We start from the raw sequence: 25,298 nt of genomic DNA on the forward strand, positions 1-25,298 counted from the left end.
CTTCTACTACACAGTGTCTAGGCAATTTTGAAGAGCCTCACAAGGATAGAAACTTCGAATAGAGGCATAACCAGTGAATGCTTGAAGAATCACTATATTAAACACTGGCATTTTCATTTTATTATGCAGGCTAGAGAACAAGATCTTCTTCTCCACCTACTGAAATAAACCAACCTGATATTAAATGAGTATTTTAAATAGAGCCTAAACTCCCAACTAATTATTAACTTTTGAAAGTCCACTCTAAACATTTGTCTGGTATTAACCATCACAACAGTTGCTGGAAAGCTCTTAAAAATATGTATTTCCTCTTGTTTCTGATTTTAAGTAAAACAGACACCGATCACAAGGAAATATTAACACTGCAAAGCTACAGTCTTTAAATGGCACAGCCACACTTGCTAACAACACAGGAAGTTGATGCACAGCAGTGTAGAGAGCCCTAAGAGTCAGAAACTCTCGACAAAACTTAAGATTTATCACTTTTTTTTGGCTTAGCTGTGGCTATGATGGATAATACAGTAAACAATACTGAAAAAAACCACCCAGTTTTACAGATACAAACTACATTTACAACAGTACGCAAGGATGGATAGTGTTAAAATGCTCCTCTTATAGATTAACCTAATGTATGAGTCCACATACCAACACTGAAAGTTTTCTCTGGATTCCTAGTCTGCACAGACATTACTAGGATTTTTTGTGTTAAACTACCCAAGGCTTAAAAGATTTATTTCTTGATCAAATACAATAGAAGCATGTTGAAAAGTTGTTTGTTTTTTAAATGACTGCTATCACACAATGTTTAGTGCTTAAAATAGGAGTTGATTCCCATGGACGTGTTCTGATATCAAATTTTCTTTCAATAGAAGCTATACAGTGCCTTGAAAGTCAGAAAAAGGAAAAAAAAACAATTAGAGAAGTTCGACCATAATACTCAAATCTGAGGGAAACGTAAATGATCATCTTCAAATTCATTCAGACAAATTCCACAGATTAAGTTCAAATTGCTTGAAATGATTATTTCAGTGACAAAAAAAAATGGTAAATTATTTTCTGTTTTTCATTAAATCCTTGTAGCATACCTCTGAGCAAAGGCTCCAGCTTTGCAGATTAAGCTCAGTAAGTACGTACTGAAATACAGGTTTCAAACCACACATTCAACAGTATGAGCATTTAACCAGAAAATAAAGATGACCTTGCAATTCCCACAAGCCAAAGTTTTACCACGTCAGAACATCTGAAATACTGTTTTGCTTTTTTTGTGCCCATCTTCTCTACAACAGCCATTCAACTTTAGGTTGTGAAGTATTAAGTATCATATGAGTAATAAAGAAATACCTGCAGAGATTATGCAAAGTGCTAAGTAAGGGCAAGGAGGCATCCTCTGCCCTTCCAATCTAGTATTGAAGGCACACCTTTTGCCAAAGAGTAGCTCCATGAATTTAAGTATCATTAATAGGAAAGTACACTACCATTCAAATGGTTTCAATCAGAACAAGCTGATAACACTTTCATGTCTTTTCTTAACTAAAAGGTGTGCATTTTATTTTTTTGGAAAAGAAACCTCTTTTTTGAATGAGATGCTGCTCAGGACACAAGCGATACTTATTGTGGAGGTATTTCTCAGGTGGAGAAAATATCTCTTAGTGACTTGGTACACAGCAAGTTATTTCCTCCTACACCACTTTGTTAGGTCTGTTGATCAGAACAGGGCCTCCAATAAAGAGCAAGACAGAAAAGAGGCTGATTAAGCAGTTGTGTAACAGAGGAGCACTGTTTAATTTAGTTACAAAATTTAAGTGATGGAAAAGTTAAATAAAATTAGTTTTACCCATGTTGTTTTATACTGCTGAAAAATAGAGCCTGCAACATTTCTGAACACCATCTTAATATTAACAATGAAAATGTAAATAAGCCCCTAATTCTTCCTGCTTCATGAAGAGAAAGGGCATGACAACCTGAGAGTACAATATTCTGATAAACTCAAATGCCCTTCAGAGATCTCTGGATCCAGGGCTGTTAAAGCAAGAAACGTAAGTAGTGAAGTAAATCGCTTAAAGGAACTGGAAGTCTTTCCTACATCGCCTTCTCAGACCACTTCCTGTACTTCAGCAGCTACTGCAAAATCTAATTTTCTCCTATATTTTTAGAGTTTCTTTAAAACAAGGTGTGTTGGAGATCAATTTTAAATAATCACTGTGTGAACTGGAATGCGTACATAGTACCTGAAAAGCATGACAAGAAAGACAAAATAATTGCAACTGAGTATGTGCATACAATTGCCACAAATCCTGTCAGAAGTATGAAAGGAATATGTAACACAAAATTAAGGTTACATGAAATATACTCCAAATGCTTTCAAAAACTTCAGATATTAAACTTTGGTAATCTTGCTTAGTATTTTAGTTTTGGAACTATAATGCTTAGGAATTTCTTCTCAAAAAGTGCCTCCTGTTTCAACAATATTTTAAACCCCCAAAACATTATTATATTCAGAAGAAATATTCAAAAAGATCACTGAATTTAAGAAGTCATTGCTGACAAAACACATCTGCTAAAAAAGCAGTTCAATATGTACTTAAAAACAACAAAAAATCCACCACACAAAGTTCCCAGAGCATACAGATGCTATAGAAAAGGTCAGCCTTAATGTCATAAAAAGAATCAATGCAAAACTAGAACATGCATTTAAACTAAGTAAGAGATTAGGGGTTCTGAGTAAATGTACGTAGAACACCAAGTAACAAAAGGAACTTAATTTTCTCCTACAATTTCTCTCTGTAGTACACAATACATATACTGTCTAATAAAAACTGAAGCATGTAAATACTATACATTAGTCAGATATCATAATTTGTTTGATATAGGATATGATTTAACTGAAATATTTAGCATTTGTTTTTTACGCCAAAGAAATTTTTGAAGTATTTAACATAAGCTAAGTTATATCATTAGAATCAAAAAGCCTTTCAGATTAGGAGAAATCTGAACTTACTACAAAAATTAGCTAGAGTCAAAGGCTCAACCTTTTCATTTCATGCTCCTGAAGGATGAAAACGCATTATCCACTTATAAACTAAATTCAAGAAAACTAATTTTTAGAGCATACAGTAGTTTTGATGTATTATATAGAGTTGCTGCTTGTTTCCTGAATCAAGGGAAATTCTTGGCAAATTAATACTCCCTACTGAAATCATTATTAGCAACATTTCCTTTACTTTTCCTCCACAGAACAAGGCAAAGATAGTAACACCCATTTGGAGCTGAAAACAAGGTGACATTGCTACAAGAAAAAAAGTAGTTGCAGAATAAAATGAAAACATCAAACTAGCATTACGTTTTTACTTCTATAGCGTATAGACTACATATCTCAAAGTCATTATGTATTAAAATCAATAACCAGTAACTGTTGAAGGGGGACCAAATTCTCTCTTCAAATTTTCAGACCAGTTTCTACATTGACTGCTCCTAAATACATGAATTTAAAATTCCATTATTTTACAGTCTCCCTTGAAGTACTCTCTATAGTTAGGCTAGGAGTTTATTAAAATATTTTGCACTGACCTGGCCTAAAGCCAACACTAACGCAAACGAAACATCTTTGCATTTTTGTTGAGCTGGGCAAAAAGATAACAGAACATGAGAGAAAAATCTAAAAGTAAATGTTTTGGTCAAATAATACTTGTATTCTAGCTTTTAAACTCTTAACACTGAATTCTATCATACAAGAATTTTCACATTCCAAAAGGTATTCTTCCTGAATTTTAGGCTCAGGAAAGGACTGTAAAGTACAAAGAACTGTAATACCCAGGTATTATACTATTTAGTATAATGTTAAGTGGTAGTCCTTTTAAAAGAAAAAGCTTAAAAGATTCTTTGTTTAGCATCTCAGGTCTTTCTGATCAAGAAAGAATCAGAAAGCAGACTGAGCAATTAAGCAGATTAAATACCACATTCTTTACAGTAGAAGAAAAGAGGCATCAAAATTGGCATTCCATACAACATCATTTTGCTCCAATTTTCAGATATTTGGCAAGCATTCAGTTAGTAGGAAGCCTTTCAAGTGACCAGGTACTACTAGGGGAAATAAATAAATAAATAAAAAACTTTCAGTATTTACATATTAGTATCTCACACTCTTCTGTAATTCACGGAAGGACCATGAATATGGCTATGTTAAAATCTTAGATCAACTTTAATACATCTATACTACTGCAACACAGAAGCTTGATGGTATAACAATGTGCAAATTTAACCCCAAAAGAACTATGTTAAAAGTAGCAACTGAAAAAACAGCTTGACAATTTTCATTAATGGAACTAGATGGCAGGATATATATAGCCATAATGAAAACTTATTTTAGGAAAGTCTTAATAGAAGTATTAAAAACTGCATGCTTTATATATTTGTTCATTCTGCCATTAGGAAACTCACGTTTAAGTAGAATTTAATAGTCCAAAACAGTACAAAAAAGAAAGATAGTACAGAGGAAATTAAAGAACATGAGGATAGTGATGACGCATTCTGCAGCAAAAGAGATATGAAACAGCACTTATAGATGCACTGACAAAGTAGCAGCAGAGGAAAATGAGGCTTACACAAGTGTTCTAAAAGGGGATGTAATTAAGAAGCAAAATAGAGTATCAGAAGCAGCACTGCCTTAGACAAAGCTTTCCAAAGTTAAGAGGCGTCAATTTATGTAACTGCACAAGAACCGCAAAACTTGAACGCATACAAAAAACTTACATAAATATATTAATAGTACAATAATAATTACTAGAAAGATGTGTTTTAGATAGCAGTCTCTCTCTGGGCCAAGAACCATGTTTCCACAATGATCAAACAAACCTTTCGTGTTTGACAAACATTACAAGCTCTATCAAAGTACCATATTTATTCAGCCCCAAATACTTTCATATTAGCTGTTAAGCAGTATACCAAATTTCTGGTAAAAAAATCCAAAGTAGTATTAGAGCTGTCTAGCAAGTCATTCAATATACTGTTTGCAAAGTATTTACCTTAAGACATGCATCTTAAATTTACTTGTGTTTTCTTCCAAATACGGAGTTCAGCAGCGTAACTGCACAGCTAGCTGCAGCACCTGCACAGTTGTGTGTGACCTCCACTTCCCCAAGCGGAATTCTCTCAGAACATATTTCATCATTTCCTGTTGGCTGAAAACCTTGTAGCTCAAGCTAAGGTCATTTCTTCACACTGCAGCAGTCAAATGCATTTCAGGGTTTCCCCATCTCACTCTCTCACACACACTTGATGTTTATGTACTGCAATAAAGTTGAATATTCAGATTTATTACAATCTTCAGGAAAGACCATTAGTAACCCATATTAAAGGGAGGTATTTTTAATTACACTGATAGCTTAGGTGTAGAACAGTCTTTTAAAATGCATTAGTGCACAGTTTGCAGATACATAGCTTGCTTAGGAAGCAGCTGTGTTGTTTCTGTTTTTCATATTCAAGAGCTGTATTATTCCATTTCAGGAAATATGGGGCTGTAAGAGTAATTACTGACATGCACAGAATGAAAAAGGGTCTAAACCCTGAAAGCAAAACAAACCAGTCTTCCTGAATCTGGATGTTAGAAAGCATGGAGCTACTGCTTCAAGTGGGAACTAATTCAGAGCCCTCATCTGAGCCAAGTTTAGCCTCCAATCTATCCCTAATACATGTTTGTTTTCAGAAGATTAAAGCAGTGTCATAAAAATGAGCAAAAAAATATATGCATTAACAATCTGACAGCACACTCTACCTTCCATTGTTCTTAGGGAGACAGACACGTTCAGCAGAAAGTGGTAAGATTGGAGTAGTGGAAGCTAGTTACACCACTGGACATTAATGAACCTATGCACTCTTCAAATATACTGTCAATCCCCCCCACATTTTTGTGATGCAAATAAATCATAGAAACAGGCAGACTGCTGGAAAATTATGTTTTCATGACCATGGAGCAAGCATGAGAAAGCACAAAAGTAGGCCTTCCTATGTTGTATCTCAGAGGACATTACCAAAGAGGATAAAAGGGAGGAAAAAGACAGACTATAGGACTTAGTAAAATGACTCAATTTCTTAGACCACAATGCATACACATTATACTTAAAGCATTATAGAAGCATATTTCCACATAGAGAATAATCTGTTAGGTTCCAAAGAATTCTGCTGGGGGGGGGAGGGGGAAGAAACAGCTTGCTATGATAGCTACTTAACAGATGATGTACAGTAAGTGAAATATCCTGTAACATCAGAAACATTTTGCTGGTATATTTTATACTGGTTCCTTGAACAAAAAGTCAGTACAAAACTGTACACTAGGACCCTTGCTAATGTAGAAATAAAAAATAATCCATAACCATTTAGTGTTAGTTCGGAGCTGAAAACAACTCATAAGAATAGTTTTGATTATTATCAATTGTTTCTGCAGCCATTATCCTCTCAGTCATGACTTTGCTGACAAAAAGCAGGTCAAATCATCATGTGACATTCCTCAATTCTCAAAGGACATTCAGGCTAGTTTAGTATTTTTCCCCCAACTTTATCAACATAAAAATTGCTAATGAAGAGGACCTTGCAGCTGGCAAGCACACATTCTCAGCTGTGATCACCATCAAATAAGCTTTATAAAATAAACCCCTTCAGCAATGTCATATGATTTCTGGAATTGAAACAGAAATTGTAGACCTCTGCGGAATGTAGTTCATAAATGCAAAAGTAAAACAAAACAAGCACACACAGCTTCTGCTATCCCATTTTCAGTAATAATGGATTATTCTGTGTTAGAAACAACAAAGACCTGTTCATGCATTTTAAAATCAACAATATACTGTAACAGTAGAAAGGTATGACAACATTTCATATTTCAGACTAAATAAGATTAATTCAGATTTTAAAGCAAACTGAACCAGACTTCTAAAGAATTGCTAGGGACATTTAAATTATTCATTTATTTGTGTTAGGATGCCAGAAGAAGGCTGCATGTTACTTAGCCTTGTTAACACAGCCTCTGGAAAGAAAAGCTCTGAGTTCTGCTTAAACAGATTTTTAGCTCAGCAAATCTGAGCTAAACTTCACCCAGGTCTTCTGGGCTTCTAAACAATCTCATTTTCTGGTCCTCAAACAGCAATCAGGGCAACAAGAACAAACAAGGACTTTTTACTTTTCCGTAGCACTCCAAGTAACATATGCAACATGGGATTGTTGATTTTCTAGAACAAACATCCCTTGCAAAGCAGTTATTTTTGTAAATAAGTAACAGATAAACTGGGTCCTTCTTGTAAGTAAGGAAAAAGTGTTACCGTGTACTCAACTCATCTAAGCTACCTAAAAGCATTACTCTTAAGTACTAAGGTCACAGATCTTGTTTTATAATCTTACACACAATTTTACAAGCTGAACTGGAATCAAGTTCAAACTTTTTTTTTTTTTTTTTTTAATCACATACAGTACACCTAAACCTATCTTGGCTTTAAGACAATTGAAAATCTAAACATTTTGGCGTACAAAATAGAATGCTGCTTTAAAACCCATAAAACCAAGGTTAGAACAAGAAGTTGGAAGTCTTCCTTTGGTTCTAAAGGTTTCGCTTATGCTATTAAGTGTTTTAAAAAACCCTCAAATATCCAGTCTTCCTTACAGTCTTCCTTAAAATTTTCAGAAATCTGGATATACATTATTTGTCCTTGTATAGCTCTCAAACACACACAAATCATTGAAATGTAGAATTGCCAAATGCAAGAATGTGAACAAATAAGTGCTTAATTTTATCAACTAATCTCAGGAAGACTAGTCTTGTCTATCCTTTCCTCCTCCTTCCAGAAAGCAAAGCTTTTTATGCCGTTTTTCAAGTAATAGTTGACTGAAGTACAAGTAGGTCAGCCCTCTAGCATACAATCTAATTCAGACTGAGGTTCAAGGAAATTAGAACAAGAGCTCCCATTAGCTACTAGTTCCCATATTTGCTGCTACCATTGTGCTTTTTCATTTAGTAAGACTATGCCATCACTGACTATGGTGCATTTAAACTGCAGCCCTTAACCAGTATCTTCCCAACAATTAGACGATAAAGATGGGAGCAAAATAATACAAAATTCAATCAAGTGCTCTCTCAAGAAACTAGCTTGAAGTCTGAGAAACCTTACTGAAGTAGCATTTATATTCAACAATTCAAGTGTATGATATTTTTAAAATATATACGGTCCAGGTCCAAACTTCAAATAGTTAAAGCATATAATAATGTCCTCTGTTCTTTATGTAAGAGACTGAACAACTTCAGCCTTTTCAACAGTTCTACAAACAGATCTTCAAAACTGAAACAAATTGGTTCCTACTAAAAATACAGTATCTCTCTTTTGCTGTATGAATTTATTTGATCTAAATACACGTGTCTAATCTCTGCACTCAAAGACTGGCAGTCTCATAAGAGCTGAGAAAAAAAAGGAGGCAGAATAAAGTAATCAAATTTCATACGCTATTTAGTTTACTGCAAATCATTCAACACTTTTTTTTCAGTTTGATTGCATAAGTACAACATCAGGGTCCAGAAAGGTGTTTATACTCAAATGCAACATCCTATTTTAAATTAAAATTAAATTGGCATATTTATATGACACTAAGATGAACTAACCAGAATGGGGAAGGTTACTATTACAGAATACTTATTTTGAAATTAAAACAGCAAATTTGAACATGCTCAAAAAAAAACTGTTAAAGCCAGGTTTCTAAAGTTTACTTAGTATAACCCGTATTCCTGTGAATGCACATATCTAATAAATAAAACAGCTGAGAACAGAAAATAATTCTCCTCAATACTACAGAATTTCCATGTCATTAGCCTAAAAGCTGTATTTAACACACTGGAAGCTTTCAGTAACAATATAAAGGGAGCTACTAGGCTTTGCCTTCAAGTCAAGATTTTACTAACTTTCAGTTAGTGACCTTGTGTTTGTGACTTCAATTTGAATATCTGCATAGATTACACAGTGTTCGCTCTCCTGTGCGTTTCTAAAATTTGTCTTCCGAAATTTGAACACACAGTATTTGGGCTGACAACGAGGCCAGTGCATTTGGGGGTTAGGGAACTGTGACATAGGCAGAATCGCACCCTATGCCATTGAACTGCTCTGTGTTATTGGTTGCATGAGTACCTTAGCCACAGTGTTCTAGAATAGATCACAGTTACTGAAATGAGTCACCTGTCTAGATAAGACTCCCATTGGAAAGCTGCATCTACATACGGATAATCAATGTGTCTGAGCATTAATCAAAAAAAATGAAGGAAAATAGCTGAAACAGTTGTAAGTTGAAGGCTTTATGCAGAAGGTTTAAGGTGTCATTGAAAATAAGATTTCTATTTGACCAAGTAATCAGTAAGAAGGAGGAAAAAAATGTGCTATCTTTGTTGATTAATATTTTACTTTACATTTAGCTACTGTTTCCATATTATAGCAGGAAGAACAAGAGAGTTATAAAAGACAACTTAAAGTAGCTTAGACAACTAAATACCGTGTTTCAATTTTCACGACTTCAAAATACAGTAGTATTACAGGAGAGGCAGGAATTCTTAGTACCCCACTTTGGTTCTTACTGTAAACTGGTGGCAAATTGTGCTCCCTCCAAAAAGCAGAGCATACCAATCCAGAAAGGCTTAGAATGACAAAAGTCCAAGTCTGACCCACAAAGCTCAATGTCAACTCTGGAAATAAGAAGTACACATAATATTTCCACAGTCATTCATTGCAAGTTCTCCTGAGAAGGTCAGAAGTTTCTTTAATCCACCAGGAGAAATCCCTCCTGTGACTACAGCTATGGTTTTGGTAACATTTGCTCATTGTTTTTTTCTAGAGGTGGTTTAACAGCTACCCTCATCATAACCAACCATCATACAATCAAGCTAGCTCTCAGACCACTGTTCTTTTGCTAAAAGAGATCAGATGTGCTTAATCCTAAAGCTTAAGGGTACAAAGCCATCAAAAGAACAATTTAAAATATATTTTTGAAAAAAAACAATGCTTTGGGAGCTGTATAGTTCATACTCTGATGTACTAAATTTCTTTCAGAATATGCAAGAGTGATTTTTTGAAGCTATATCATTCAAAAAAGGACATGAAAAACATTAAAAGATAGCAAGTCTAGCTGTTTTTTTTCCTTGAGCTATTTAACCTACAATAATCTTATCTGAAAGATTCACACACACACACCTACCACTGTAGCAATGTTCCTATTGTAACGAGGAGGCTGTCCTAACAGCAGGAGCAAAACTAGTAATACTTCTGTTTAACTTGAAGTTCAGTTTATACCGAAAGAGCTTGTACTACTACCCATATTTGAAAGATAAAACTGTAGCTGTGGCACTGAGGCAAAATACTTGTATACTGGATGCATCAGAGCCACTGAAAAAAGTAGAATAGATACTACACTTGAAGAGAACTATTATTTCATTGCATCTAATATCAGTGTTAGTGAAACACTGCTAGCCAGAATTTCTCCTGTCCAGGAGGTCAAGGTTCATGACCTTGTAATTTACAAAGATGAAACAATGTCTAACACTGTCTAACGATTTGCCCTCCTAAAGGCTAGAAAGAACTAGAATATTCAATCTGTTTTACAAGGAGAAACAGTTTTATATCTAGCTTAAAGCGTCACTTTCACTGAAAGAAACTAGCCCATGCTTTATCAGCTTACCTAGGAGGATGTTATGGGAGACAGTGTCAAAAATCTTCCTCCAGTCAAGGCAGACAACATCCACTGCTCTGCCCTCATGTTCCCAGCCAGTCATGCCATCACAGAAGGCTATCAAGTTGGCTAAACATGATTTTCCCCTTTATGAATCCATGCTGGCTACTCCCCGTCACCTTCTTGGCCTTCGTATGCCTAGAAACAATATCCAGAATTAGCTGCTCCATCACTTTTCCAGGGATGGAGGTGAGGCTGACTGGCCTGTAGTTCCCTCGGTCCTCCTCCCAGCCCTTTTTGAAGACTGGAGCAACATTCGCTCTCTTACAGTCCCCAAGCATCTTTTCGGGTCATCATGACCCCTTCAAAGATGATCAAGAATGGCCTCACAATGATCAGCCAGTTCCCTAAGCCCTTGGGGGCACATTCCACTAGGGCCTAATTTGAGCTATGCAGAATTCACATAGTGATACAGGACTTCCGTTATGATTAATGGCCCATTTTTTCATAACATAAACTGCAAATACACTAGCAATTCAGCATTTTTTAAACTTATGTGGCACATACGTACACAAAAAAAGAAGTCTTTTGTCTTGGGCCTGTTACATCCTGGTTTACTTATTTGCTTATTACATGAACGTGCTTTTTCTTGTATCATCCACTGCTATGTTCTACCCCCTTCCCCCAATTCCATTACCTTCTCATATTATCTGCACAAGATTAAAAACACTCAGTTATCTGGTCTTATGCTTGATGTTACTATGAAAATAGACAATCCTAAATTAAAACTTGCAACACAAAATTGAAATGAACATGAAAAAGTCATTAATGATCACTGTCTAACTACATTCCAGGAAGATCTGGAGCTCTAAAAGCAAAGTGTTTTAGTCCTACATTTCTATCACTGGCACCTAAAACTTTCCAAAAATGAGCAGCAGTTCTTTTAGAAATGCTTATATATTTATTTTTTACTCAAAATGAATCGTATCTAATAGCAAACTAGTGACACCAAACCAATCCAAATCTAGATAACATTTGGTTAGAAAAGGATATTGCCCTGCAGTTCAGCTTCCAGAAGAGTTTTTTTTTTTTTTTTTTTTTTTTTTTTTTGAAAGAATCAGCTGCAATAGTTCATACAAAAAGCTTTCTTCTCTTGGAAAGGATTTTAAGCTCCTAATTACGTCAAAGGCCAATTGAATTTTACTCTCTGATAGACAGATGTTATCTAAAAATGGCAACATTCAAGAACTAATCTACATAAAAATTCTGGAAGTCCAGTCCAACAGATTCTAGAAATACTGCAAAATGTTTTTTTCCAAACATTCCTTGAATTTGTGGAGTAAGTTCTTTGTTCTAAGACTTTGAAAAGCAATGTCTAGTATTACAATTCTAAATTGCTTCAGTCAATATCAGAGGTGTTATACGGTAATAGAAGAGTCCCCATGGTTATTTTAAACTCTCCTTGATTGCTAGTATGAGAATATATGAACTACATCCCTACTGCATTCATTAAAAAAAAAAGAAGTTTCTGATGATATCCTTTTCAGACTAAGATAGTGCAGCATTGAAGGCCATTTTAACATTTATTGCTAACTCACAGCTTTACTAAGCATTAGCAGAATAAACTCTGAAATACTTGATTTCAGTAGTCCCACATGGTTCTGACTGACTGATGTAAATCAAATATACTACCACTGTCCACTTTCTAGTGTCTGGGAAAGAAAACTCAATAGAAACTAGCACCAAGTAGAAAGGAAGAGAAAGTCATATTAATATACCACAAACAAAACAATCAGAACACAATCCTACAGAAAAAAGGAGTTCTTTTAAGCTACACAGAATACAAACTTCTGGCTCAAGGTCCAAGATACTTAAGTAAGAATCAGGAACTTTTGTCTATAAGACAGGGACACTGAAAGTTTATCTAAATTCTGAAGACCTCTAAACTCATCTTTTCTAGTCCTCCAGTTAGGGTGTTTCAATATCACATAGTATGCCAAGAATTTATTATTCAATTTCAGGATTTGGATGCAAGTGACTATCCAAGTTCATTTGGCTTAACACAGATAACCAGTAATTCTGTATCAGATTTTAGATTCTAGAAAAAAAATAGATGAAATTCAAGAACAAAACTTTAAAGTACATTTTTAAATAGATATATCATCACTTGCTTCAATATTTATTTTTTAGTAAGCTGACTTCAGACAAAAAATTAAGTTTTTCCTTTTTCATTTTTATGTATTTGATATGCCCAGGCCAACTCCCTCATCTTTCATCCAATATGAAGAATTTTGTTTTAAAACAGGAAAACATTCAAAAAGGAAACTAGCCATCTGGAAAACAAAATTTAGAAGTATCTTTTTAAAATTATATAGTGAATTTTACAGCATCCTTTTTTAGTACATATAGCTACATAAAGCAGTTAAATTTCTGGAACTGAGTCATGGTGAAATATGCAAGAGACATGACTTGAATTCCTTTCTCTCCTACGAGAGATACTGGAGCCAGATTGAGATTTTTTCACAGTTCTCCAAATTTAAAGTGTAAACTGACTCCGATGTAAATGCTTAGGTGAAATATGCCACTCTTTACACATTACAGTAATTCTTATGAGTCAACTCAACCTTGTAACTACAGAAAACAGCTCAAATGCATTCTAGGAAACAGACTCATGTCTTGAAGACCATGGAAGAGATCTCTGGAAGACTATTTTAAAACAAATTCAGACACACATATTCTCATTTTCTATATGAAAGCACAGGATAGGTAACAGCTAACCCTCAACAGAGTTGAGAAAGAGGCAGTGATCCCTGTTCAGACCTTCTAGGCAACTGGCACATAATGAATACAGCATTAATAGCATTTATATCTTGAGAAGCAGAAGTCAACCCCAATCTCATTCACATTATTTCACAAAGACCACCAGAAGCCTCATTCCAGTCATCTCACATTTGAACCACCACACACTTGGAAGAGCCTCACAACAATAACAAAGCAATCTAACAATAGTTGAGAATTTTAAATGGCCTATGTCTCCCCATTGACAGGGCCAAATACTACCCAAGTCAATTCCTATTGCATTAAAGTGTTCCACAAAATTTTTGTAAAAGCAAGCAGGATGTTTTTTAGAAAAAACATTACATAACTTTGTTCTCAAACTGTTCACTGCAATAAACATTCAAAGACTTGTGATTCATTTTTCCTTGATGAATTCAGATCACTGAGAAGCATGTTTAAAGAACTGATTTTAAGAACAGTTTTTCTTGGTATTTTTCCTATCTATTAAATTGCATTAGAGTGAGTATTCTAGCCAAGTAAGATACTTAACGCATCTTTAATATTTAAAAATTCCTATGAAACTTTCTAAACTTCACAGCCGAACAAAATCATTCACAGTTCAGAAGCTTGAATAATGCTGTACTAGAATCATAGCCTCCAAGATTATTCAAAAGTATTATATCCACACGTATGAAATAAGAAATGCTGCACATGCAAGAAAGTCACACACAGTGAAAATGCCTTTATGTGTACTTAAAACATCAAAACACATTTGACTGATTCTATATTACCTTGCCACAGTGTAAAAGCTCTAGGAAATGGCAAAAAAGCCTCGCAGAATTAGTATTGCAAACCTAGTAATTTTCTTCAACAATGACTGGTAAACATTACATGCTAAAGATAACACAATTTGCCTTCAGTTACAAAAGGGAAAGACAGTGTTTCTACAAATAATGCCATTCACTGATTTTTGCGGCCAAAAGAACAAATGTGCTAAGAGTGTAAGGAGCAGTTTTTCCAGTTTAGAAAATAAGAATTCACAGAGACTTGGCATGTTCTTTTGTGTATACCTAGATTTTTCCTGCAAGGAAAAGACTGGCATTTCTAAAATAAAAAAAAATCATTTTAAGTGTTCTTTGCAGAAAAGGGACTGAGTTTTGGAAATTAGATTTTGAGTTGGAATTTAAAGCTAGTTCTTCAAAACCTGGTTTAACAATAAAATTTTAAAGACAAGATTTAATCTCCTGCTAAGAGATTACAAATATTATTTAGCACTCACTTTTTCAACACAAAGCATTCAAGTTGCATAAGAATATTTATCAGCACTACATATCACAGTAAAGTTACTTGCAATTGAAAGTTTAAAGACAAAAGGCAAAGGTTTTTAGTTTATTTATATTTAGAAACTTCCAAAAGTTTGAAAAGGATATCATTTCCATCTTCTGGCTTTCACATATTAAAATACTTAAAACAAGCATTCAAGAAAAAAAAAAAAAATCAGCATACATCTTCGAATTTGAGTTTCAGTTCATTTTAAATGCACTGCCTATTCATTCACGCATTTAAAGTGTGTAAAAAGAAAACTAAGAAACTCAAGCCTAAGTGAATTTTCAATTCCCTTTATATAAAAAGTTTAAGAGTACAGTCTCTAGATAATAGCATTTAATATTACTCAGTTGTGTTTCAGCAGCTCATGTAGCACAACTTCAGCTGTAATCATGAGCAACACTGTTGGAAAAGAAGTCTGTATAAATATGCATTTTATTACAACCTGACTGGTCTTTATTTTTTTAATAATCTTATGTATGCCAAAGTCCCAACACACACAAAAAAACAAAACCAAACCAAGCACACTTAAGCAAAGCTTATTTACATTCAGCATTCAGCTTAAAACTTGATTTTACATAAATGATTCACTGTACCACTTACTCAACCTTAGGCTGATTGCTTTCATGGGCACTTTCCTATGGTATAAATTTGTGCTGCTGACAAAGATCTATCCTTGTCCCATGTTCCCCCAGTCACTCACCCTGACCCACCCATTCTATTCACGAAACCAGGTGCTGAGTTTAAGGTTTACGCAGCCGCAAACTCACTTCCATCCCGTCTTCCCCAAGAAACTGTTTCTTGCTGGACCAGGGAACCATCTCAGGTCACAGGACTATCTCATAAATCATGCCAACATAGAACAGGCAGCAAGAACAAACAGGTGAGGATCAGGGAAAGAACCTGATTTCCCCTTATGGTAGCAGCAGAGACTTTTGGTAGTTTTGAAGTTAATTGCTTTATCAGAATGATTAGAAGTGGCAACAAGTTTCTGAGCTAGTTAAACTAGTCACAAGATGTAATGTTACCATAAGAGGAATAAGCAAGTACACATTTAACAAAAACAAACAAACAAACAAAAAAAAAAAAAAATCAAACTCTTGATGAAGTCCAAGACCCTGAAAAAGGCAAAACAAATTTTTCTCTGCTTATGCATAAGCAGTAGGCACACAAGTAATCAAAAATAGTTTAATTTGTGCATTTGGGGACATAAATCAAACCCACTTAATATCACTGAAATCTGGTTGCAAGTCACATGACCTACTTACTAACTCTTTGGTAAAACCTAGCTAGAGGATTAAGCAGTCAAGAAAGGAGTTGTAACACTTCTGAAAAAAATATTCATTACTTGTTTGAATTAACAACTTTAAAGCAAATGTTCTGTGAAATGTCAATGATCCAATAGCTCATGTACTGGATAGACACTAACTGGCATCTACTGCAGACCACTAAAGCACACTAACAAACACAGAACAATCAGCTCCTTCAGCAGCAAGCTGTAATGCAGAGAATGCTGCATTATTGTGGGCACTTCAGTCCCAGTCACATACATTTAATGTTTCATTTTTATCAGTTTTGAAATTTGCATGGAATTTTACAAACATTATAGATGACAATGTCCAACTATAAGAACACACTGCATCCAATAAAAAGAATTTCACATCTATTTCATCTCAGAAAAGAATGGATACTAGAAGTAAAAGAGTGATTACTTGTAAGCAAGTCATGAGTTTATTCAGGCTGTCTCTAGCTTCAACTGAAATATACTGGCAATCTGAAAGTAATACTAGCTGGAAGTCATGCAAGATTTTAATAGCTGCCCCAAAACCACAATCAAAAGAAAAAAACAGTAACTACAGATATACAATTATATGTGAATTGTAAAAGAAGAGAAGTTCCCAATACTGGAAATCCTGCTTAACCAACCCAATAGCCTTCTAGGATGGAATGACTGCCTGGGTAGATGAGGGGAGACCAGTGGATGTTGTGTACCTTGACTTCAGCAAGGCTTTTGACACTGTCTCCCACAACATCCTCCTACATAAGCTCAGGAAGCGTGGGTTAGACGAATGGACAGCGAGGTGGACTGAGAACTGGCTGAAAGGCAGAGCTCAGAGGGTCGTCATCAGTGGCGTGGAGTCTAGTTGGAGGCCTGTGGCTAGTGGCGTCCCCCAGGGCTCAATACTGGGTCCCACCTGTTCAACTTCTTCATCAATGACCTGGATGAAGGGACAGAGTGCCTCCTCAGCAAGTTTGCTGATGATCCCAAGCTGGGAGGAGTGGCTCATACACCTGAGGGCTCTGCTGCCTTTCAGAGAGACCTGGACAGGCTGGAGAACTTGGCGGAGAGGAACCTCATGAGTTTCAACAAGGGCAAGTGCAGAGTCCTGCATCTAGGGAAAAATAACCGTAGGCACCAGTACAGGCTGGGGGCTGACCTGCTGGAAAACAGCTCTGCAGAGAAGGACCTGGGAGTGCCGGTGGATGACAAATTGACCATGAGCCAGCAATGTGCCCTTGTGGCCAGAAAGGGCAATGGTGTCCTGGGGTGTATTGGGAAGACTGTTGCCAGCAGGTCGAGGGAGGTGATCCTGCCCCTCTACTCAGCCCTGGGGAGGCCTCATCTCAAGTACTGGGTCCAGTTCTGGGCTCCCCAGTGCAAGACAGACATTGAGCTACTGGAGCGTCTCCAGCATAGGGCTACGAAGATGATCAGAGGGCTGGAGCATCTGCCCTATGAGGAACGGCTGTGAAAGCTGGGCCTCTTCAGCCTGGGGAAGAGAAGACTGAGGGGGGATCTTATCAATGTGTACAAGCGCCTGAAGGGAGGGTGTGAAGGGGACGGAGCCAAACTCTTTTCAGTTGTCCTGTGTGACAGGACAAGAGGCAATGGGCACAAACTGAACCACAGGAAGTTCTGCCTGAATGTGAGGGGGAATTTCTTCACTGTGAGAGTGACAGAGCTCTGGACCAGGTTGCCCAGAGAGGTTGTGGAGTCTCCTTCTCTGGAGATCTTCAAGGCCTGCCTGGTGCAACCCTGTGTAACATGCTTTAGGTGACCCTGCTGAGCAGAGGGGTTGGACTAGATGATCTCCAGAGGTCCCTTCCACCCTTACTGATTCTGTGAACGTAACAGAAGCTAGGAATGACAAATTGATGAAGGGAAGCAGAAAGTTTGCAGACGTTCTAGTGGTAGAGCTGAATACATTTAAAGCTCCTTTATTGTTCTTGTTATAATAATAGCATTGCTGTTAAGGTTGTTAATACATCAACAATTTAACGTAGTAACAGAAGATTCATGAGTGATGACATATTTAAGAGGTACAAAAATTTGGTTGTATCAGAGTGAAACAGTTTTCCCCTCAAACCAGAGATCAAAAGGACTTAGGAATCTCAACAATCACAGCATGATCAAACTATACTGTCGTTCAGTAATTTTAAAATACCACCTAGGAGGCTCTGTTTACCATCAACATTAACTTTTAGGAGTTCTGAACCATCAGAAACATTTTAAGGTTCTGAAATAATGCAGAAGTTCCAGAAGACTAGAGGAATGAAAAAAATTATGTCAAATCAGTATTTTAAAAGGAGCAGAATTATATAATTCTGTTATATATTAGTTACATTTCAACTAAAAATTTCCAACTAAAATGGCACAAGTAATATAAGAAACCACTTAACAAGGATAACAAGCTGATGATAACAAAAACAATATATAATTAAGGAGAAAAATCAATACAAACAGCTTAATGGCATCCTGTTTTCACAAGGTCAATCTTAATGATTATGACAATGCTGATAAAGTGTTTTGGCACAGCATTCAACTTGCCATCACAAAATATTTGTATCAGAAGATAATGATACAAGCTCAGTCTGACATTAAACACTCAAAATACAGAATCAAGAAATATTATGAAGCAGATATTTATCTAGTGAGATGCTGCTGAGCTATTTAACATTACCACTGGTAACCTTGAAAAAGACCAAGACTCATGACTATCTGCTGCACAAGTGATTTAAGAAAAAGGCTGAGAAAGTAATAAATAGCAGAATCATTGCAAATAATATTTGGACTGCTGGTTGAAGTGAGCACAAGCTAACAACATTCACTTGGAATTCATACTGGACTGAACTATGACAAGTAGATTTAACTTTTCTGTCTTATAAAGATGACCTACTATTTTAAGCAGCAAGTTTGAAGAAGAATTCTTAAGTTCAGAGGAATACTCAGCTGAATATGCTTATGCAGTTCTAGGGTACATACAAGGTACTGCACGGTAGGCAGCTAGAAGGATATTTATATTATACAATCAAAGAGGGTATCCTGTTTCAGACAGCAGGACTAGTCAGTTATTTGGACAATTAACAGGGTTGGGAACGATGCTAAATTCATTCTACTTCCTAAAAGGGGAGTTTTGTTTTGTAGCTATTTCTTAAATTCTAATAGGCATTAATTCAAAGAAGTCCCATGGCTTGTCTTTTTCAGCTCAGACCAGATGATTGCAAATTGTTCCTTCTTGGATTAAAATCAATCAATAATTCTTTTGTATTTGTGATGTGTACTATTACTAACCGAATGATGAAATTATTGCTTTAAAAATTTTAAGAGCAGTAATGGTTAAAAACTGTTTACGTGAAATATTATCTCTTTGGATTTCTACAGAATGTCAATATGTGCTCCACAGATTAAAAAGTGCCTAATAGTTGAAGCTCTCTCTGAGACATGTTCCTGATGTTATACCCAAGAGAAGACGACAAAAAAACATAGCAAAATAGAAAATTCATTCCAAATTTGCAAACATTTTTACCTACCCTGCAGGTCACAGAAGAATGATACCTCTCCTTACAGCATCTTAAAAAACAAACAAAAACAAAAAAACAGAAAACCCTCACAAACAAGTCATATCTTAAGCATCTATTACACCAAAAGGGTTAACTTAAATTAACTACAGTCAGTTTGGCTGGTATCAGCTACAACTAGCATAACTTAAAACTTACTGTTTCTGAGAGAACAATTTGCACTTTTTCTGGATGACCAACTTTGCGATCTAACCCACAACGTAAGAGCCTCCTCTTACTGATATAGATGCCACCTTCCCATTAATATACACTTGAAAATAACTGTCCTTCAAGATTTAAGGCATTTTGCTCCTAAATTCTGGAAATATCTTGCTTCTGACTCCAGTTGCACACTTATTAGAAAGTAAATATTAGCAACAGACTACTGAAACATAATTCTGCTGGGATATAGTAGTATCTCTGGAGTGTCTCAGAGAGTAGACCTGCAGAAGAGATCTATGTATTTTTCCCTTCGAGCTTGAAATTAACTCTGAAAAACTGTCAGCCACATTTTTTTTTGATTGAAGATAGAAAGAATAGGCACAGTTTGGAGTAAAGAATATCAAATTTAACAGGAAAGCACTACGCTGGAAAGTTCTTAGAGCTGCCATCAAATTCCTTCCCAGGCTTTCAACAATACAGTAACAGTACAGAACAGGCTTCATTTTCTGTTCATTTAGGACTCAGTTCGCTAGGATAATATGACAGTTTCCTTTGGAAAGTGGTACTTGTGATTCATAGGTTATTAGTTGACCATACTTTATCCATATAGGTTGGTCATACCTCCTTCCAATTAAACTAGCTTTAAAAAAGACAAAAACTCAGCTCAAGGCAAGAACAGCCCACTAGGGCTAACTAAAACTAGAACTAAAAGTTCACTAGAGCAAAAGACCTGCTAGTGGAAAGCAGCCTGGGAAATGAGAAACAAAAACAAAAAAAAAAAACAAAAAAAAAACAAAAAACAAAACAAAACAAAAAAACACCAACTTTCTCCCCTTCTCCCTTCCTGTTCCTATACATATGAAAAACACACACAAAAAAATATTACAACATGGAAAAAGGAAGCAGATTATACACACTTAAACAGGATTGTAGTAAAATACACTCAACTTAGTGTCAACTAACAAAAACACTAGCAGCCTACCATACTAGTGGGCCAATGCTGACAACCAAAGATACGGTAATATTGCCACTTGTAGGCACAGAAGTTTCTATGAAATTTAAGTGCTCAAAAGAGAAATAGCTAACTGCTTGATTTCTTTATTTTTCACTGTATTTGCATCTGAATAAGAATGACAGCAATCTTAATATGAATCTTACGACCCTCCTAATACACAAACGTTAAACAAAATTTAAGGGAAATAGTAATCCAGTTTCAATCCTACAGCTAAAACAGAGTGTTCATGTTTTGAAATGGAACTGACAGCTCAACACAGCAAGAACTTAGGAAAGCCCTTCAATTACATTCACCCTAAAGCTTATCCAACCTGTGTGTTTAAACTAAATGTTACTGTACACTGACCAGTTTAGATTACTTTGGGTAAACAACTAAGTTTTGAAGCTTTTGTAACTTCTGTAACTATTAAGGGGATGCAGAGAGAAGCTTAAAACTTTGCAAAAAAATGCTTTTTTTAAAAAAAAAAATCAAGGACTAAGAAAACCAACAAGCCTGTAAGTTGATTTGATCCTGTGTGATCATGTGGCCTCATCAAAAATGAAGAGTTGCTTTTACATACCTATACCTGTTTGTTGTAGAGTTATCATTTCTGTTAACGGAAGTGTTATTCCATCCAGCAGTGATTCAGATATTTGTCAGTTTGACAATAAAATATCTATTAAGGTAAAGGACCAGAGGTTTAAGTCAAACCAGAAAGATGTCTGCTTGTCCTATGACTCAGGCCAGATGATTTATTGAAATCTGTAATTCACATTTCACCCTTTAAAATTAACATGTTAAAGATATTGACTCCCCCCTTTATTTTAAGCTCAAAAAGAGACTATAACCTTAAAAGAGTAATAAACAATGGCTATGCATTTGCTATTGACAACAAATAAAAGTCTTATTTCAATATTCACCTACCATTTTATGCTAATTAAGTTTTGTGCAAACTGAAAGTTGTTTTTGGAACATAACAGCTCTGGCTATGTCCAGAACACAGAGAATGAGATGCTAGTCATCAAAGAACCCTGTCAGACCTTTTAAGAGCCCAGTTAATATGTATCTTTTGTTGTTACGATCATAAAATTGCAATGCATCAGCCTAACATGTAATAAAGAAGCATTAATCACCATACCCAATCCCCTCCCCACAGATGAGTACTACTTATACTACTTACATACAAAGACAATATTATGAGATACAAAGAATATTACACTTCCGCAAACAGACATTTCACAGTGAAGGTTTTAGTATTAGCGAACAATCCACTACTTTATAATCAAAAGCTGAGAGTTTGCAAGTACATAAATCACAACCGCTGTGAGAAAAAAAAGATACTTCAGACAAATGTGAACTCCTCTGAGTTCACAGCATCACTTAAAAACTGTAAACATAACACCTTATTCTCAAGGTATCTAATTTTATTCTGCATTACTAAGTTTGTGTCAAAAGATCTCATAAAAGCAAAAAAATAGCCTTTTTCTTTTCAGCAAACCTTTATTGAAACAACTGTTTAATAATGATTTAATATACTTCTCTCATCCTCTCCATTTTTTAGGATTACATTGTAATGCAGCTTATTATTCAGTGGTCCAGAGTATATGATGAAAGAGAAAGACTCTCTTAAGGTTTTGGGGGCTGTAGATGCTTTGGAATTCTTAGTTTAGAAGACAGTCCTACATAAGCAAAAAAGGGTTAATAATAGACATTGGCCCCAAACCAAACACTGCAAGATAAGGTTACCAATACTGTCAAAATATTTACAATACATTGTGTAGGCCAAGATATTTTTAAATATTTGTATATTCTAAAAAGCTGAACCAAACCACAATAAACTCAAAGCCTTAGAGACATTTTCTTTTAGCTTCAGAGCTCATTACTGTGCAGTGTTACTCACAATATCCATGCTAACTTTATCCCTATTTACTAATTAGGGCTGGGTACCTTCTCAAATATTGACACATCCTGTCCACTAAGACTCACACAACTTGGCCACGGCACACCATCATACAGTGGCTCAAGCAGAATCACTCACACTCCGAAGAGTGTGCATCAAGACAGATTACACGTCAGCACCAGAGAAGTGTTGACTGTTCTCCTGCTTCAAGCAAGCAAGGTACCTTTAATGATAGCAGATGAAGGAATGACTTCCAAGTGTTGAGATAAACCTGATTATGACTGTAGACTGGGAACCAACCTTTTCCCCTCTCCGGAGTACAACAGCTTTTTTACCATCAACTTCAGATTGCTCTTCCCACACCCAGTGAGCCAACTAGCCAGGCAGCATTAATATTAAATACACCATTCCACCTAACCACAGACTCGAAATGTTTAGCTGTTTCATCTCAGAACAGTTACATCACTGTTATTTCCTGCTTTCTTCCTTTTCATGTTCCAGGAACAATTCATCATTATCTTAAGTCAAGCCAAAAATCAGTAACTTGGTTTTGTTGAAAGAAACAACCCCACTTTATGAAGTTTATTAGATTAAGGCAGAATTCAAATTAACCTCTATGCAACAAAAAAAAAAAAAAAAAAAAAAAAAAAAAAAAAAAAAAAGTTCATTCCAGACTAGTCTTCAATTCAAGCATTAGATATAGAAGGCATTCAAAGTTTCAAGCAATCAGTAATTAATCTTAAAATTTCTAAGGAAAAAAAAATATGAACCAACAATGCATCTAAAATGGTACTGACAATAATTAGTTTATAGGTATGTTTAAAACACATTCATAAAAAAAAAGGAAATTCAAGTCTGCATCTTCCATTCCTCTGGCTTACTGTAAGAGAATAAAATACAACTTTTCTAAATGTAGCAGCTGCAAGTCCTTAAAAAGTGTGTACCATCTCAGGAGCAGAAAACTACATTTTTAGCTAATTTATATTACTCCTACAGACTAATAGAAGCACACTTACTCCTTGAGTAGCAGTGCCACTAAGCAGTTTCAAACTTTGCCATTGCTATAAGAGACAGAATGTGAGACTTCTGGGTTCACAGACTACCATTTTAAGTCACACTAATCTTTAGGCTTAATTTAACCACAATTAGGGAAGCACAAAATTGCCATAAGGACATCTTTAAGAAAGTAGCTCGCTCAGCTCTAGCGAAACAAAAACTACTTCTTCCAATACAGGTTCACTGATTGCAGAGTAGAACACTTCCGTAAAAAAAAAAGCAAAGCTTTCTTTTTGTCATGACAATCAGATACGTATTTTCTACAAGAGATCTCATTTGGTATCCAAGAATTATTTTGCAAATATCATTTCCCTTTATAAACCATTGTGTATAGCCAGACCTTGAGAACACAACTTCTCAAATCTACTGTTAAATTGTCCAAACATCTCAGTTGGTAAAAATAACACTTAATAACATTAAGTACTCTTCATATGAAAAAGGGAGATATCTACCATTAGAAAAAGATATATAATCTAGGCATTTTCTGAAATTATTACTTACAAACATTAATAGATCAAAATTTTGCCTAGAGTATCATGGCATAGTCACAAAGTCATATTACTATTAGGGTATTTCAAGAACTAAAAGAATAAAAAAAGAAAATGTGTAAAAAAAATATACACTACAAAGTAAAATGATTTTTTTGTTACAGAGTTAACTTGTGGAATACAGAAACCTAAACTTTTTTTAAAAAAAAAAGAATGCTGTAGATATTTTGTTAAAAAGTACCACTAAGATGTACGCAGCCCACGTCAAGCCCAATCATCATCATCATCATCATGTCAGCTCAATATTAACTACTGCTACACACACTCTTCAAAGCAAAATAAAACAAAATAGTAAAAATGTCACTACAAAACAGTTTTGTCCATCAATCATTAATAAGTGATTTCATCACTAACTACACTTATGCCATACATCTTACTTTAAACTATGTAACTACAGAAGCTTGGAAGCACTGGTACACTCAATCACCAAGATAGGGTTAATAATACAGAGGACAAGGTAACACTTGCGCCCCTTTCCTGCTTTCCATTCCTGAGTTGTGGTGCTGAATGATCAGAGATCTCTAAAATGATGCTGCATTGGGCTAATTAGACATGCCCTATGTGCTAATACACGTTATCCTTTAAGCTGATTCAGTCATAATTGGTAGAATATACCCTATTATCTTTGAAGGCAAATTGCAAGTTTGACAATAAATAATTTCAGACACATACAGGCATGAAACAGCAAGCACATTATGCCTCAATGCAAGTAATCTCAGTATTCAAAAACAAAATTAAGAAATTTTGAATAAAACAGTTAAACTGCCTTAATTTTACCTCTCATCTTCAAGCAGAAATGCAAGACCCTGACACCCCCCCCCCCAAGAAAGCAATGAAGCACTGGTTTTATGCTGGTCATACAACAGTCAAAAGAGAATGACCTCCTTTTTGTTGCACTGAAGCCAGAATCTTCACTATGTGAAGATGTCACACACTGACAACATTTTCACCTTTTTGGAGTTGTGAGCTCAACAGCCCTATCCTTCAAAAAAAGGCTGAACAAACTCCA

The 25,298-nt window shown here is 35.5% G+C and overlaps 1 protein-coding gene across 7 annotated transcripts in view; it reads right to left on the minus strand.

Annotated features, from left to right (window-relative positions):
- Window positions 1–25,298, minus strand: part of PACSIN2 (protein kinase C and casein kinase substrate in neurons 2) — a 67,654-nt gene that overhangs the window by 40,733 nt on the left and 1,623 nt on the right. Inside the window, exon 2 of one of the 7 annotated variants that reach the window (XM_062592198.1) lies at window positions 19,603–19,642. The exons of 4 other annotated variants lie outside the window; for them this stretch is intronic. The gene's annotated coding sequence lies outside the window, so the exon portion shown is untranslated. Of the gene's footprint in view, window positions 1–5,021; window positions 5,101–10,695; window positions 10,783–19,602; window positions 19,643–25,298 lie in introns of those variants that run through there. 2 more of the 7 variants (XM_062592237.1, XM_062592227.1) reach the window with 2 other exon arrangements.

This window comes from Rhea pennata, chromosome 1 (genome assembly GCF_028389875.1).
Source record: "Rhea pennata isolate bPtePen1 chromosome 1, bPtePen1.pri, whole genome shotgun sequence".
NCBI classification, from domain to species: Eukaryota; Metazoa; Chordata; class Aves; order Rheiformes; family Rheidae; genus Rhea; species Rhea pennata.